Source organism: Schistocerca piceifrons, chromosome 1 (genome assembly GCF_021461385.2).
Source record: "Schistocerca piceifrons isolate TAMUIC-IGC-003096 chromosome 1, iqSchPice1.1, whole genome shotgun sequence".
Lineage (NCBI taxonomy): Eukaryota > Metazoa > Arthropoda > Insecta > Orthoptera > Acrididae > Schistocerca > Schistocerca piceifrons.
The window spans coordinates 303,593,725-303,608,734 of record NC_060138.1 but is presented as its reverse complement, the minus strand read 5'-3'; positions in this window follow the sequence as shown (position 1 = coordinate 303,608,734).

Sequence of the window (15,010 nt, the reverse complement as noted above, 5' to 3'; positions counted from 1 at the left end):
TCTTCAAGTAATCTGCCCCATTCAGTGTGATATTACATACTCAGAATCGGTAAAAAACGCGTTTAAACGAATTTCACTAAAACGAGGGATTTGTTGCTAGAACTCTTCCTCAGGCATCAAGGAATAGCACGTTTGTCAATGGTGCAATGTGTGGGAAGTAAAACTGTAGAGGCAGAGTAAGGCTAAATTGCAGTAATCAGTTTAAAGTGGTTATATGTTGCAACATTACGAACAGATAAAGTGAATTACAAAGGACAGATTACCGTGGACTGAAATTAAACTGTAATTTTTTTTTCTGGGAGTTTGTTTTCCAGAGAATCCCACTTGCGGGACCCTCTGTAGATGTGCGGTGACCTGACAACCAAACAGTTAACCACAGCAAACTAATTAGGCCATTAATTATTCATTACATACCGCCTAATGATTTCATTGTCCAAGCCTACATTAACAGCATGCATTCTTTCCTCCACTCTCATCCCCTGGCTGCCATACGTTGCAGTTACTCAGCTATGCTGTTGTGTTTATTGAATTCATTCGTATACGGCCATCAAACGTGTGGGGACCAATGTGGATGTTGATTTGCATTCTAATCAGGTGTACATGTTAATTGTAGCGTTAAATGTTGCAGCTCTTGTTCGGTTACATATCAATTTACATAGTAACCTCTAGGTTGCACAGCGTTCTGAACACTAACCACAACATTGCATAACAATATGTGGAGTGATTCCCAACCGTTGTGCCATTTTTTTACGTGATTGTATGTGTAAAATATATGCCAATAAGCACCGAGTGTGCGTTTGAGTGTATGTGTTGATAAACATATGATGTGTAGAATCTCGTTCAGTTTTGAAGTTATACAGGGATCCACTGTGCTAGATGTATCTGAGAAGAGCGATGAATAGTCTCAAGTAATAAAGGAAAGAAGAGTTACAAGAAAAATACCTTTAGTAGCCTTCAAATTAATTACCGTTATCTATAACATCCTTCTGACATCCGTTGTCAGGCTGCTGAAAATTGTTAGCAAACACTTCCCGTGAAATCCCTCGAAAGACTGCGGTCACGCGTTGTTGGATGTCCGCGTCATTACAGGAGACAAGACCTGATGCTACCAATGCGATCTGGAGACCATGCCATAGTCAGTGGAATGGTTTTCAACCTGTTCCCCACCCCCCTCGGGTAGGAATTCATGATAGGTCAAGCCCTTGCTGCCGAATAAGGCGATCAACAACGTCTTTATCTTAGGTTTTCTCGGCTGACTCTTTTTATGCGAGGCATCGTATTGGTAGCACAAAGTCTCACTTCCTGTAATGTATCCAACAACGCGTAATCACGGTGCTTCGAGCCATTGAACAGGAAAAAAAAATTAGAAATTTGTGGTAAGGACTGTGGGAGCTATCAGCTGAGGTCATCGGTCCCTAGGCTTACACACTAATTAATTTAACTTAATCTAACTTAACACTAAGGACAACATACACACCCATGCCCGAGGGAGGACTCGAACCTCCGACGGGGGGAGCCGCGCGAACATTGACGAGGCGCCTCAAACTGCTCGGCTACCCCGCGCGGCAACAGGAAACATTTGCTGACAATTTTCAACAGCTTCACAACCGATGTCGGAAGTGTTCTGTATTTAATAATGATTACTTTGAAGTCGAATAAAAATGTTTTGTTTGTATCTAGTGTCCTTTATTTCCTGATCTATTTGCCTATCTCCTTTAACACTCCTTGTACCTCCTCCTTGCTTATTGCATAGTTTCATTTTGTATTGTGCTGATTTTGTGTTTTATTGAATTGCTAGTTTACGATGCGTGGGTACATCATTGCGTGCTTCAAAACCGAATAATATTGTACAAATGGAGGACTGTTTATGCTTTGTTGGTAAAAGAAACTACATCGAGTGTTTATGATGGCATCTGACAGAACGCAGCAATACTGAGAAACTACCGGAAATCAGACAGGAAAACAAAGAGGTAAGAGAGGAACGAAACAAGCAGTTTGCAGGTGTAGGGAATAATTTGAAAGCAGGAGACCGACAGACAACAGAAATTGCGGTATATTTGTTTGAATGAAGAGAAGATAGCAAACTAAATTAATAGTTCAGAACGTCGGTGGCATCGACAAAAGACTAACCTCACAAGCAACAAGTTTTGTCGACAAACAGGACAAAGATATGTAGCAGATGAACGGCGAGCAGAGGAGACATTGCAGGTAAAATAATTGCACGGTAGGACATTTCTTTCCGTCGCTAAAATTCGAATTAGTTAACCAGAAAATTTCTTTTGAGAAGCTGCGATACTAGTTTTAAAATGTTTATTTTGTTAAATGCAACAGAATCCTTCACATCGGAAGGTGGCTACGCGCTTCAAAACTTCCCGTCACTTGGGAACAACATATAAGAACCGTACGAAAAATTCCTGGCCGCGCGGGATTAGCCGAGCGGTCTGGGCGCTGCAGACATGGACGGTGCGGCTGCTCTCAGTGGAGGTTCGAGTCCTCCCTCGGGCATGGATGTGTGTGTTTGTTCTTAGGATAATTTAGGTTAAGTAGTGTGTAAGCTTAGGGACTGATGACCTTAGCAGTTGAGTCCCATAAGATTTCACAAACATTTTTTTCGAGAAATTCTTGCAAAAAGGAGGTCGCATGCCTGAGCCTCAAGGCGGAAATCGAAAAGATGAAAATATTCATTTGGCCAGCTTCATTACTTATTCAATAACTACCCAATCCACCCATCTTATTTTCAGAAGCTCATGTACGACCACAAATGAAAGGCTTGTGCTGTCGTCATGTTAGCTTATCGGTCACGTTACACTTCCATAGGTCTACACGGCAAACACGTGAGTCCTTGACGCTTAAAAGTATATTTGCCACTATAAAAGCATTTTATTTTTCATTGAAACTTTTCTTGCTATTACCAGCCTGGATCTTATACTACCATTTCATCTGTTATTGAGAATTAAAGTTCTGACTACTTCTTTTCCGCTCAGCAGCCTTTGCTTTCCTAAATTAATTACAATAGATTTCAAAGGCCCTATGCCTTCATCTTGAGGGACTTTTGACGCAGTTCGCAGTTGACAGTAGGAAATACACTCTTACTCCGATCCTTTTAATATACCCTCACGATATTCTAGTGTAACTCAACGGTGTTGAGTCATATACTGGATTGGTACATCAGTGCGTACCGTTTCTCCGTAAGTTCAATAAATACATCCGTTACAAATAACAGAGGTTTTTGTCATCAATAATATATTCACTATTTGCAACAGTCTGCCGACGGTGGCATAACTTTTAGATTCTGTGATTATATAAATCACACTGTTTTGAGGCGAAGAACTCATTGGACTATGTTCGGAGAGCGTTTCCAGCCGGAAAGGAAATTCTTTGAAGGTTGTTCGATAACGAGCGGAAAAGGTGAAAATCTGATGGCTCAAGATCAGGTGAGCAAGTTGGGTGCGAAATCAGTTCCCAAGCCAACTCCTGTATAGTGTTCATTACCCTTCGTGAATGTCCGCAAGTCTTTGCATGGGCAATTTCTCTCTTTTCCTTACGTTAGCATAAAAACACAATTTCTCGTCACCAGTAAAGATGCGGGATAGGAAAGGTCGGTGTCTTTGGCAAGCCAATTCATGATGAGTGAGAGTGAGCAGAGCTGCACATATAACCACCTCGCTGATTATTGTGATTTTGGCTTACAACATACGGTATCCATTCACCCGAATCTTGAACCTTCCCCATTGCCTGTAAATGTCGCACGATGTTGGAATGATCGCAGTTCATGACTTTGCCAGTCCTCGAGTACACCGAAGTTGACCATCGTGGATTAATGCGTTTAAATTAACTTCATCACACCCTGAAGGTCTTCCTGAACACGGAGAGTCACTAATGTGAAAACCATCGTCCTCATCTCGAGAAAACTATTGTCGTTCCATGCTCTGTCCAATGGCATTATCCCCATAGACGCTGCAAATATTTCTGGCTGGCTTTATTGCTGTCACTCCTCTTCTGAACACAAACAGAAGAAGATGTCTGAAATGTTCCGATTTCTCCACTTGGAACTCCATTTTCTGGCGTCCACAGCTCCACTCGCTACCTCCAAATAACAAAATGACAATATATAAACTCAAATTGCAACAGTGAATTACTAATGAAAAATGACAATGAATAAATGAAACCATAACAAATGGAATACCAACATGCTAAACAAAAACTCTACCAACTTATGATGCACAAACCTAGTAGTTACCACACTAGGCGCTGTTGAGGTATATTAGCAGGACGGAGGAATAGAACTACAATTAAAAAGTTGAAGTTAAAATAGTGTGATTTGAGGTCAATTCGCAATTCGGAATTAAGAGTATATTGTCGTTAGGGAGGAAGAGCTGCTTCATGAGTCTACAAAGATGTGATATTGAGAGTGAAGGTCTAGAAAATGGGTCTTGAAACCGGCCTTGCCTGTTTTGGGGATGTTGGAAATTGGGTTGAGTGGAAATAAGGACTTTAGTAGAATAAGTAATTGAGGCACGTATTGACAAATTTTGGGTGTGAGGTGTGATGGCCATTGGATGGAAAATGAGATATGTATCTGTGATGTTAATGTAGGCTTGGACAAAGAAAATATTAGGCGGCGTATCATGAGTAGTTGGTTACCTAATTAGCATGCTGTGGTCAAAAATGTTTAACACACTAGGCTTCTTGTTCGACTGTGGTAGATGGATGTTATGATATAGGTTACAATCAATAGTAAAAGGAATTTTGGGATAGTAGCTGTGGCGTCCCCGCATTCCAAACGCGTGCTGATATTGTCGACGCCGCAGAGCTGCTACTGCCACAGCTCTCGCAGTGGAGTTGAGAGACACGATGCGCGATGACGTAGGTCCCCGTTGGTGAACGGGAGACAGAAATGCGAACTCGTACGATGGATGCTTCTTCTGATTTAAGATTGAATGATTCATTGCCCCTAAATGCAGTAGTTGTTAAATCTTATGTCATCCGCATCGTACACACCACCAATTGCGAGTAAACATTGTAATTATCAGTCTTCTAGTACGTTGTTGGCTCGTTGTTATGGAGTTGTTGAACCTGTATGAAGCGAGATCCACAGATACTCTTTGATCACGTCCTAGTGAACCTACGCCGTAATGTTAAAAAAAATGTTCAAAAGTTTTATTTTAAATTTATGAAGTAGGTAAATTGTCCCTGATGAACAGTCGTTGGTTAACTACCATTGATTAAATCACTAAATGATGTAGTCCACGCTTGATATTTCACTTGGAACGAACAGTTTATTGTTCCTTGGCCACTAAATACTGTATAAAATACTTTATAACTTTCGCACCACACAAAACACGCAGTTGATTGGCAAAGTCGGTTCTATTGAAATTAAGTTTCCTGACAATTACGACAACTTGACTCTTCAGCGTAATTTTATTATCTTCGTGAAGTCGTGTAATTGTGTCCTACTCGAGACTAATTGAGTGTAGTCCTTTGATATACTATCCACTCTTCTTTTAGTTCCAACTATTTGAAAGTCAAGTCCAATATTCACTAGTTTCGTCAATAAAGTTCAATTAACCCGTTATGCACGGTTAAACGCGTCTATCAGTTCCTGTCTCTGCTTAGAAAATCTGTTTACGAAGTTCGTGAATCACGTCACCCAAGAAACACTTCTGAACGGAAAACAATCTCCTCGCGTTCCGTACTCTCAATAACTAAGACAAGAATTGTTCTCGCACGCCTTTACAGGACAAGAGCCAGCAAGCGATTTCTTCTGTGAAAGAGTATTGCAGGAACATTGAATTCCTTCGCTGCGCTTACAACTCTCTTCCACATAAAAGTTATCTCTGACTAACATCACCTTGGACTTAGCGTTCAAGTTATTAATTGGAATTAAAACCTGATATTTGTCCATTAATTAAATCTGAGGTTTCTTCCTCCTCTTTTCACAACAAAAACTCTCAGTGATGTATAATGTTGTTGTTAGCAAAACTTCTTGGTGTTAGCTTATCGGCAAAGATGTCGTATTTGCCAAGATAACTCTTCCCTACTTCATATTATGATATTCTGTCTTAATTGACTTTAAGGGGGTCGTTGGGGTGTTATATAGCCTATTAAAAAAAAAGTTTATTTACCTGTTCTGCACGATATGTTGGAAGGAACGTGGCGGATGATTAGTTCTATAATCATTTCTGGCTTTAGAAAGGATTTGCTATGAACTGTAGTGATCTGTAAAATAGGCAAAGAGGAAGCACCTAGGCGATTAAAGCTGTTATGGGGCGGGAACTCCTACGCTGAAGCTTACGATTCACGAAGAATGCTTCTACTGTCCGAGCAATGCGGGCACGGTTCACGGCACGTCCTTGCAGCTTCACTTCCGCCAGTACCTTTCATCAGCTTTTCAAACACAGCAGAAGCGCTCCCGAATACACTGCTGGACTCGAACTCTTGGAAGAGAGGGTACCGCTTAGAAATGGCTTGATCACAGGGTAAGTGTTTGTTTACATTGTGAATATTTCACTCTGCAGTAAGGTTTCGGGATGAAGTCGAGGACGGGTTCACAGTTTTAATCTTCTGGAAAGTTTTAAAAGTGAGCGCATTCACACATCTTTTACTACAGACAAATTGGTGTTGGGAGGATGAGCTAAAGGGCTCGAAATGCGCTGCGTCATCGTTGGAGAAGAGAAGGTGGTGGAGGAGTGGAAAAATGTGACTCGCAACGTTATAAATGAGTAACATTTCAAACGTTCCTATTTTGTTTCCCTTGTTAGGTTTCGCGAGGTATTTTGAACGTGCGGCGTCGTCGCTTGCACCGACGCCGACGCCGGCGCCGCAACGAGTGGCCGGGCTGCGGCGGCAGCGCCGTACTTGTTGCTTGTTAGGCGACAACTGTTGATTGCCCGAGGTGAGGTATCGACCCGGCGCTGCCTGCCGCCTGGGGCGGCTCGCGCCCCGCCACCCGCTGCTCGCTACTTGCTACTCCCTGCTCCCTGCTTCTCCCCACGAATCTCCCCACACTGCTCCCAGCAGGTCTGCGCTCGCGTACGTCACCCCCGCTGAGATGAAACTGCACGGCGTACACTTTCTTTTTCTCCAACCCAGTGAGACCAAAAATCGCTGATTCTGTTTCTGTCTTATTTCATAAGCAATTGAAAGATAGAGTCTGTATTCCTCTATTCACGAAACAGTGGGATGCTGAGGAAATACACTCAGGGAAAAGAAAAATTGCAACATGTGGAAAGAGTTGTGCGACGTAAAAGAAAGTTGGTAGGCGTTTTCTACATCTGGAAGATGATGAATATTCAAATTTCGCGGCAATGGCTTAAGAGTGGCGCTACTCTCTATGTGGATGCAAATCAAGTTTGCCCAATACGCTGTAATGATTGAGACCCCCCCTATTATACTCGCAGGACAGGACAGTTTAATTTGTGGAAAGAGGCCAAAATGAGTGGCTGTCAGTTGCACTCGAACATACTACTTTGCTCATTTGACAAACATTACAAGACTAAAGAAAACATTAAAAACAGAGCAAGCCAAAGATTAATTTTAGAGCTTAATTCCCGGCTAACTGCGCAGTTCAATCTCACGCCTTACGGGCAAAACAACTTTAATTTAAAATCGGCTAGAAGCCATACATAAACAGACAAGAAGAAAAGCACATCAAACGGCGCTCAGAAGTTTCCAAGGTTCGGCCTGGAATTCAAATACTAACGCTCGCTTAGGTGAGAGAGGCAGTCGGCCCAACAATTCTCAATCCGACGGCAACCCAACCACCAGACAGTCAACGGACAAAGCGACAGGATAACTTCCCCTCCACCTGACCAGCACACAGCAGGGAGTTCAATGGAACAACGCAGAAGGTATCGGCGCCCACAACGAATTATACGTTCAGCTTTCAAACTATACGCCATGCTGGACAGCCCCAACACGAAGAGGAAAATACACTGCCCGAATTTACGTCAACGGCCAGGGCAGGTAACCGGAACGTTAACGGCCAAAAGTCAGAAGATTCTGCTGGTGCGCTGCAATTCAAAATAATTAAGTTAAACTTCACAGGAGGGTGACTAGAATTCCGCCAACTTGAAAATAGCCGTGTTGCTCGCGAGTATGTCCAAACAGCCCACGGCGAAATTCAAACGACACAAAGTGAACAGTTGGGGCTGGCTGGTAGATTAAGTAAAGACTCAACTTTCGTGTCTGGGATCGGTGAGCCATGGATCTCGTAGCAATGGGAACAGCCCCTCACACTCCGACCGCGCATGGACGCCGGCAGTGGGCCCGGCCAGACATGCGCAACGGAGACTTCCTCGCTGCTCCACGCCAACCAACCAACTGCCAGCACACGGCACAGCCGGAAACTATAAGCGCGAGGCCAAAGATAGTACAAGGGTGCGAATATCGATACACGCTGCTGCTGCGACTCGCGGGGAGAGAGGATAACAGCATAATCGTGATAACCACCAGAGACTAATCACAGAATAGCAACCAAGATTTAATGCAAAGCATAACATGAGTCAGCCACGGCTGATTGATTGTGAGCGTTACTTACCTTTTAGACTGGACGTGGTGAGATCAAGCTAGTCAAGAATGCCTTTAAGGTGATGTAGACCCCATGGAGTTAGAATGAGGTTGTGTAATAAGGTTATAAGATGCTTGATCTTTGTTAGGTTTAAGTAGTTCTGGGTTCTAGGGGACTGATGACCTCAGAAGTTAAGTCCCATAGTGCTCAGAGCCATTTGAACCATTTTGAACCTGACAGAAAATTTCTACGTCAGTTGTTGTGACGCCATTCATGAAGAGCACTGTTGTAAGCCAACATGCTCTATAGTGTGTCGACACGTTGACTTTGGCTGTTCGATCGGCAGAGCCGTCTGCAATCGATCACATATGGGACATCATTGTACGACACCCTCTGTGTCAACCACAAACAGCGTTAATCGACCCTGTGTTGATCGACAAAGTGCAACTGGCATGGAAGTCCATCCCACAAACTGATATCCGTTATCTGTACAAGACAAGGCATGCAAGTCTGCATGCTTGCATTCTAGATTGCAGCGGTTACACCGGTTATTAATATACCAGCATTTCACATTAATAATTTTTTGGCACTGCACATTTTTTTCCGTCACTGCATGTACACGAAGTAACGGATGAAGTGAGAAATCTGCAACTGTCAGCCGGTGACGCTGTACTGTACAGGAAAATATCGCCACTGAGTAACTGTAGGGAGATACTGAATGGAGTTGGACAGAATGTCTGTTTCTTTTAACTGAAAGTGAGGCAACAGCAGCAGCCGGCCGAGACACAAGCAGCAACAGGGAATTAAGCGTTTTGTGACATTTCACGAGTTCCTACGTAGGAAAGAATTATATCGTGTCATCTCTGTGCTTTGGTATTTAGTTTCTTGAGTTTGCGCCTGTTAATTAAACATTTAATACACACTGCTCATGCGTTTTCGTTTTTGCTGGAAAATAAACCGATTTTCTGATCTGTTAAAAGTTAGTTTTGGAATCTGTGAAAAGGAATCTAATTTATTAGACACAGTTCTTGCGTCTTCCTCTGCGTCTACAGTAGAGTTCCGTAGCAAGCGTCGGTCGTCCTTTGCTTACCTGTGAAGTGTAGTTTTCTACGGTCTTTAGTACACACATGAACTGTGATTGTTGCGTGTGGATGCGAGCTGAGTTGATGACACCTCCCTCTCAGCTCCAAGCTGTGATGGCTTCGGCTAGACAGCTTGAAGCTGCAGTGGATGGGCACGATTATTGTGGTCTGGCAGTGGTCATACAACTGACGTCCAGCAGTCTTAGTCCGCCGATCGGTCCGCACCGGTAGCCAGCCCCCTGTTCGCACTGAGGTTGAGCTCTCACCTGTGGTTGAGTGGGAGGTTGTATCGCGGCTTGGCAGGCGGCAAAAGACTTCCGAGGGCGCCAAACATAAGGCCTACCCGGTTAGTCTCTCAAACAGGTGCCAGGTGCTGTCTGTGACTGACATAGTCCCTCATCCAGATGCAGTCGCTTGTCCTTTTCCAGTGGAAAACACTCAGCCTGCAAAACCCGGGAAATCACAGAGGATAGCATTATTGGTAGTTGGGAGCTCGAATGTTAGGCGCTTTATGGGGCCCGTTAAAGACATCGCTGCCAAGGAGGGAAGGAAACTAATGCATTCCGTGTACATGCCGTGTGGAGTCATTTTAGACGTGCAACGTGTCCATCCGGATGCCATGAAGAGCACAGGGTGCAGTCAGATGCAGACGGTAGCTCACGTTGGTACCAATATGCCTGTCGCTTTGGATCGGAAGAGATTCTCTATGGTTTCGAGTGGCTAACACAAGTGGTAAGACCTGCCAGTCCTGCTTACGAGATGAGAGTGGAGCTCACTGTTTGCAGCGTAGTCAACAAGACCAAAAATGGACTTCTGGTACAAAGACCAGTGGAGGGTCTGAATCAGGGGCTCAGATAGTTCTGCGACCATTTAGTTTGCACATTCCTCGACTTGCGCCATTGGGTGGCTGGGTCCGGGTTCCATTGCATATGTCAGGAGTTCACTGCACACATGATACGGCTATACGGGTAGCATTGAGTATGTTGCGTGGATTGGGAGGTTATAACATCAGAGGGTCTCGGGAAAACACAAAAGGGTCTACAGTCTCAAAGACTGCAACTGGAACACAGGAAGAAGGTAGATGCAGGAACCGTCGGTATAACAGTTGTAAAAAGTCATAGCTGTGTTAGAAAATTACCAGTGCTCCAAGCTCTAATAGAAAACACTGATGCTCATATCTTTATAGGCACTGAAAGCTGAATAAAACCGAGTATAAGTTCGGCCAAAAGTTTTGCGAAGGACCTAACGGTGTTCAGAAAGGATGAGCTGTTAGAAGTAGTTTGTCTTACAACGAAATTGAAGTAGATAGTTCCTGTGAGTTAGTATGAGCAGTGGTAATTCTCGGCAGCTGCAGTAAAATTATAATTGGATCCCTTTACTCAGCTGATACAATTTCTGAAAGGTTCAAAGAAAACTTGAGTTTAATATCGAACGCGTACCCAACTCATATCGGTTTCGGAAACTGACACACGGCCGGGAGAGCTGTGTGCTGACCACATGCCCCTCCATATCCGCATCCAGTGGCGCCTATGATCTGAGGATGACACGGCGGCCGTCAGTACCGTTGTGCCTTGATGGCCTGTTCGGGAGTAGTTCAGTTCAGTTTATGTTGGCAAAAATACGAGGGCTGGAACCTTAATAGTGGCAACTATTTATTCACAACCGATACAAAAGAGTTACATGTTTGCACCTGTTACTGTCCTTCAAAGCAGTCACCAGCGTTGTACAGAACCCGTTGCCAGTGATGTGGAAGACACAGTATACCGTTAGAAGAGCCTGTTCTGTTGATGGTGCGAATGAAGCGGTCTAAAGTTACGGTGATTCTCGTGTACGACTGTGATGGTGTTATCCTAACATATTACGTTCCTCCATGGCAGACCGTCAGTGCACAGTATTGCTGTTCGTTTTTGGAGCATAACCTGCGACCAGCTTTTGTGAAAGAAGCGGCGACACTTTCTGCGTAACCCACCCGTCATTTGGCAAGACAATGCGTGGGCGCCTACAGCGCAAGCTGTGGCTGCTCTGTTCGGTCGATGGGAGTGAGAAGTACTGTACCATCCACCATACTTCCCGCACTTAAGTCCTTGTGACTTTGATTTGATTCCGAAGATGAAGGCATTCGTTTCAGAACTGTTCCAGAGATTCGACAGGCAGTAGACCGCCACATTCGCACCATCTACAGAACAGGCTCTGCTAACGGTATACTACGGCTTCCACATCACCGGAAACGGGATCTGCACAACGGTGGTGACTACTTTGAAGGACAGTAACAGGTGCAAACATGTAAATCTTTTGTATCGGTTGTGAATAAATAGTTGCCACAATTAAAGTTCAAACCCTCGTACATCTTTAAATCCGGAGGCGCCCATAAAACTTCATCATTAACTGTGCTAAACTCGTGGTCTAGGGCTAGCGTCTTTGATTCCTAATCGAAACGTCTTTGGTCCCTGGTTCGATCCCCGCCACTGCCTAAATTTTGATAAATAATCAGCATTGGTGGCCGAAGACTTCCGGCATAAGAAGCCAGCCTCATTCTGCCAACGGCCTTGTCAAAGAGGGCGGACGAGCGGATAGAGGTTCAGGGCACTCTCTTGTCCTAGGGGTGGGAAATTGCCGCTAAAGGCGGAAGAGTCAGCAATGATCAACGACATGAGGATGCAGAAGGCAATGGAAACCACTGCATTAAAGACACGTAACGTGTATCCACAGGACATGTGGCCTGTAACTGAAAAAGTGTCATGATGATCTCTCCATTGGCAAAAGATTCTGGAATAGTCCCCCATTCGGATCTCCGGGAGCGGACTGCCAAGGGGGAGGTTACCATGAGAAAAAGATCGAATAATCAACGAAAGGATAACGTTCTACGAATCGGGGCGTGGAATGTCAGAAGCTTGAACGTGGTAGGGAAACTAGAAAATCTGAAAATGGAAATGCAATGGCTCAATCTAGATATAGTAGGGTTCAGTGAAGTGAAGTGGAAGGAAGACAAGGATTTCTGCTCAGATGAGTATCGGGTAATATCAACAGCAGCCGAAAATGGTATAACAGGTGTAGGATTCGTTATGAATAGGAAGGTAGGGCAGAGGGTGTGTTACTGTGAACAGTTCAGTGAACGGGTTGTTCTAATCAGAATCGACAGCAGACCAACACCGACAACGATAGTTCAGGTATACATGCCGACGTCGCAAGCTGAAGATGAACAGATAGAGAAAGTGTATGAAGGTATTGAAAGGGTAATGCAGTATGTAAAAGGGGACGAAAATCTAATAGTCATGGGCGACTGGAATGCAGTTGTAGGGGAAGGAGTAGAAGAAAAGGTTACAGAAGAATATGGGCTTGGGACAAGGAATGAAAAAGGAGAAAGACTAATTGAGTTCTGTAACAAGTTTCAGCTAGTAATAGCGAATTCCCTGTTCAAGAATCAAAAGAGGAGGAGGTATACTTGGAAAAGGCCGGGAGATACGGGAAGATTTCAATTAGATTACATCATGGTCTGACAGAGATTCCGAAATCAGATACTGGACTGTAAGGCGTACCCAGTAGCAGATATAGACTCAGATCACAATATAGTAGTGATGAAGAGTAGGCTGAAATTCAAGACATTAGTCAGGAAGAATCAATACGCAAAGAAGTGGGATACGGAAGTACTATGGAATGACGAGATACGTTTGAAGTTCTCTAACGCTATAGATACAGTAATATGGAATAGCGCAGTAGGCAGTACAGTTGAAGAGGAATGGACATCTCTTAAAAGGGCCATCACAGAAGTTGGGAAAGAAAACATAGGTACAAAGAAGGTAGCTGCGAAGAAACCATGGTTAACAGAAGAAATACTTCAGTTGATTGATGAAAGGAGGAAGTACAAACATGTTCGGTGAAAATCAGGAATACAGAAATACAAGTCGCTGAGGAATGAAATAAATAGGAAGTGCAGGGAAGCTAAGACGAAATGGCTGCAGGAAAAATTCGAAGACATCGAACAGATATGATTGTCGGAAGGACAGACTCAGCATACAGGAAAGTCAAAGCAACCATTGGTGACATTAAATGCAACGGTGGAAACATTAACAGTGCAACGGGAATTCCACATTTAAATGCAGAGGAGAGAGCAGATAGGTGGAAAGTATACATTGAAAGCCTCTATGAGGGTGAAGATTTGTCTGATGTGATAGAAGAAGAAACAGGAGTCGATTTAGAAGAGGTAGGGGATCCAGTATTAGAATCGGAATTTAAAAGAGCTTTGGAGGACTTACGGTCAAATAAGGCAGAAGGGATAGATATCATTCAATCAGAATTTCCAAAATCATTGGGGGAAGTGGCAACAAAACGACTATTCACGTTGGTGTGTAGAATATATGAGTCTGGTGACATACCATCTGACTTTCGGAAAAGCATCATCCACACAATTCCGAAGACGGCAAGAGCTGACAAGTGCGAGAAATATCGCACAATCAGCTTAACAGCTCATGCATCGAAGCTGCTTACAAGAATACTATACAGAAAAATGGAAAATAAATTTGAGAATGCGCTAGGTGACGATCAGTTTGGCTTTAGGAAAAGTAAAGGGACGAGAGAGGCAATTCTGACGTTACGGCTAATAATGGAAGCAAGGCTAAAGAAAAATCAAGACACTTTCATAGGATTTGTCGACCCGGAAAAAGCGTTCGACAATGTAAAATGGTGCAAGCTGTTCGAGATTCTGAAAAAAGTAGGGGTAAGCTATAGGGAGAGACGGGTCATATACAATATGTACAACAACCAAGAGGGAATAATAAGAGTGGACAATCAAGAACGAAGTGCTCGTATTAAGAAGGGTGTAAGACAAGGCTGTAGCCTTTCGCCCCTACTCTTCAATCTGTACATCGAGGAAGCATGGAAATAAAAGAAAGGTTCAGGAGTGGAATTAAAATACAAGATGAAAGGATATCAATGATACGATTCGCTGATGACATTGTTATCCTGAGTGAAAGTGAAAAAGAATTAAATGATCTGCTGAATGGAATGAACAGTCTAATGAATACACAGTGTGGTTTGAGAGTAAATCAGAGAAAGACGAAGGTAATGAGAAGTAGTAGAAATGAGAACAGCGAGAAACTTAACATCAGGATTGATGGTCACGAAGTCAATGAAGGTAAGGAATTCTGCTACCTAGGCAGTAAAATTACCAATGACGGACGGAGCAAGGAGGACATGAATAGCAGACTCGCTATGGCAAAAAAGGCATTTCTGGCCAAGAGAAGTCTACTAATATCAAATACCGGCCTTAACTTGAAGAAGAAATTTCTGAGGATGTACGTCTGGAGTACAGCATTGTATAGTAGTGAAACATGGACTGTGGGAAAACCGGAACAGAAGAGAATCGAAGCATTTGAGATGTGGTGCTACAGACAAATGTTGAAAATTAGGTGGACTGATAAGG